Below are 3,743 nucleotides of genomic sequence, written 5' to 3'. Positions count from 1 at the left end.
GGGGCAGAGGCCACCAGGCTGGCAAGCAGAGCGCCAAGAGCGAGGAAGCTGATGCAACGCGGAGGCAGACCCCGGCTGGCGTGTGTTAGACTAGCAGTGTTTCCCAACCTTTTTTGGACTCGCCCGCCTCCCTCCAGGCAACATCTCGCGGCACACTAGTGTGCCGCGGAACACCGGTTGGGAAACACTGCCATAACCCTAACCCTAACCCTAACCCTAACCCTAACCCTAACCCTAACCCTAACCCTAACCCTAACCCTAACCCTAACCCTAACCCTAACCCTAACCCTAACCCTAACCCTAACCCTAACCCTAACCCAACCCTAACCCTAACCCTAACCGCAACCGCAACCCTAACCCTAACCCTAACCGTAGCAAAGTGAAGTGTAATAAGCCTAAACAAAGCCAAACAGGTTGGTGTTGTGAGAGCTGCCCGAGGTCCCAGCTCACAAAGGACCAACGCCAGTTTGTTGTTATGTACAAAAGTCTTTATTGAAGTTCAGTTTTTCTTTCACAGCCGCGGCGCACAGCTCTACGTCTGAAACTCTAGACCGCCGAAGCTCCGTCTGAGTCCCCTCCCCCCAGACACCAGTTTAAGACCCTAGCCTTCCTCCACCTCTTCCTTTGCTCTTTCCTCCTCTGGCTCCGCCTGTCAGCTGGGGTCCCACTCTTCCGAGACTCATCTGACGCTGAGTCCCCTGAGTCTTCCCCCTGCCTCCGGCGGGCTTTAGGACCTGGTTCCCAATCCGGGTTTTCTGCTGTCCCACGTGCCTCTACATTTGAACTTGGCGCGCGTGCCCAGCCGGCAACCTTCCTCCTGACCGTTACACTGCTCCTGTCACTGCTTCCCCCTTCGGGGAGGCTAGCTGCACCTGACCTCCCCTCCGTTCCCCCACTCTCCGATGGAGGTGTGGTCAGCCCAGACTCATCTTCTCCTCCTGCTGGAGGAGACGCTGGCTCTGACACATGGGACTCTTCCCCCCCCACTCTGCTCTGGTGGGGAAGCTGGTCCTGATTTCCAGCTGCTGCTTTGGGAGTCCCCGCTGGCCCCTTGTTTCTGGTGTGTCTCCCCTGGGACCCCCCTTGCCCTGACCATCGGCGCCACCTTCTGGGAATCTTCTGATTCGCTGGAGAAGCTCATGGAATCTCTCGGGTCACTGTCGTACTCCCCTACGCTGCCCTCAGATTCTTCCCCTTCGCTCTCCATTTCCTCTCTCCCCTGTACCTCTGCTCCTGAGCCCCTGACAGGTGTTAATGCACATTGACCTAGAAATCGCAAAGTGTGTGTAATGAAACCAAAATAACACAATACCGTCTTTCGCTTCCATATGCGTAGAAAGAAGACGCATAAGCTTTGATTGGTATTATTTCAATTTGCATGGTGTTTTTTGGGTGTGCACCAGAATCACCCCCAACCAAAGCAAAAAAAATTTTTGGGTTCCATCTTCATAAAAAGAAGATGATAAAGCTCTGATTGGGTTATTTCAAATTGGTGTTTTTTTGGTTAGAATGCACATTCACCCAAAAATCGCAGTGACATGTTTTTTATCAGCCTAAATCAAGCTAGGTGTTTTGGTTCCACCTCAATAGAAAGAGGACAAATAAGCTTGGATTCACCCTGACCCTAACCCTAACCCTAACCCTAACCCTAACCTTAACCCTAACCCTAGCAAAGCGATGTGTAATAAGCCTAAACAAAGCCAAACAGGTTGTTTTGTGTTCCAGCTACATAGAAAGAAGAATCTTGGATTTCACTTACTTCAAGTCGTGTTCTTTGGTGTTAATGCACATTGACCCAGAAATCGCAAAGTGTGTGTAATGAAACGAAAATAACGCAACACCGTTTTTCCGCTTCCATATGCGTAGAAAGAAGCCGAATAAGCTTTCATTGAATCATAGAATCATAGAGTTGGAAGAGACCACAAGGGCCATCGAGTCCAACCCCCTGCCAAGCAGGAAACACCATCAGAGCACTCCTGACACATGGTTGTCAAGCCTCTGCTTAAAGACCTCCAAAGTAGGAGACTCCACCACACTCCTTGGCAGCAAATTCCACTGTCGAACAGCTCTTACTGTCAGGAAGTTCTTCCTAATGTTTAGGTGGAATCTTCTTTCTTGAAGTTTGGATCCATTGCTCCGTGTCCGCTTCTCTGGAGCAGCAGAAAACAACCTTTCTCCCTCCTCTATGTGACATCCTTTTATATATTTGAACATGGCTATCATATCACCCCTTAACCTCCTCTTCTCCAGGCTAAACATGCCCAGCTCCCTTAGCCGTTCCTCATAAGGCATCGTTTCCAGGCCTTTGACCATTTTGGTTGCGATATCCAAGATTCTTCTTTCTATGTAGCAGGAACACAAAACAACCTCTTTGCCTTTGTTTAGGCTTATTACACTACACTTTGCTTGTGTTAGGGTTAGGGTTACAGTTAGGGTTGGGGTTAGGGTTAGGGTTAGGGGTGGGGTAGGGTTGGGGTTGGGGTTGGGGTTGGGGTTAGCGTTAGGGTTAGGGTTAGGGTTAGGGTTAGGGTTAGGGTTAGGGTTAGGGTTAGGGTTAGGGTTAGGGTCGGGGTGAATGACCAAAGAAAGAACAATCCAAGCTTATTCGTCCTCTGCCTATTGAGATGGAACCAAACCACGTATGCTTGATTTGGGCTGATAAAAATCATGTCACTGCGATTTTTGGGTGATTGTGCATTCTAACCCCAAAAAACCCAATTTGAAATAAGCCCAATCAGAGCTTTATCATCTTCTTTTTATGTAGATGGCAGAGGACCTTTTTGCTTTGGTCGGGGGTGATTCTGAAAAAACACCCAAAAAACACGATGCGAATTGAAATAAGACCAATCAAAGGTTCGGGTTCGGGTTCAGGTTATGGTGATAGTTAGGGTTAGGGTTAGGGTTAGGGTTAGGGTTAGGGTTAGGGTTAGGGTCAGGGTCAGGGTCAGGGTCAGGGTCAGGGTTAGGGTTAGGGTCAGGGTTAGGTTTAGGGTTACAGTTAGGGTCAGCGTTGGGGTTAGGGTTAGAGTTAGGGGTAGGGGTAGGGTTAGAGTAAAAGTGAATTACCACCGAAAGAACAATCCAAGCTTATTTGTCCTCCTTCTATTGCGATGGAAACAAAACACCTTTGATTTGGGGTGATAACAAAAATGTAACTCTGCGATTTTTGAGTGAATGTGCAACAAAAACACCAATTTGAAATAATTTGCAAAAGGGGTTTTCTTGTGTGTGTGTGTTTCTTTGTGGCTGTTCTCCCTGTGCAAAGGTCAGAGGGGGCAGGGTTTCTGTTGAGGCAGGTGATTAGCTGTGGGAGGAGCTTATCAGAGCTAGCAGGGCAGCAGTTGAAGAAGGAGCAAAAAGGGTTTTCGTGTGTGTGTGTGTGTGTGTGTGTGTGTGTGTGTGTGTTTCTTTCTGGCTGTTCTCCCAGTGCAAACGTCAAAGGGGCAGGGTTTCTGTTGAGGCAGGTGATTAGCTCTGGGAGGAGCTTATCAGAGCTAGCAGTGCAGCAGTTGAAGAAGGAGCAAAAAGGGTTTTCTTGTGTGTGTGTGTTTCTTTGTGGCTGACTAGCTGTTCTCCCTGTGCAAAGGTCAGAGGGGGCAGGGTTTCTGTTGAGGCAGGTGATTAGCTGTGGGAGGAGCTTATCAGAGCTAACAGTGCAGTAGTTGAAAAAGGAGCAAAAAGGTTTTTCTTGTGTGTGTGTGCTTCTTTGTGGCTGATTAGCTGTTCTCCCTGTGCAAAGGTCA

This window comes from Podarcis bocagei (assembly GCF_964188305.1).
Source record: "Podarcis bocagei genome assembly, chromosome: W".
NCBI lineage: Eukaryota > Metazoa > Chordata > Lepidosauria > Squamata > Lacertidae > Podarcis > Podarcis bocagei.
Note: the sequence above shows the minus strand (reverse complement) of the source record.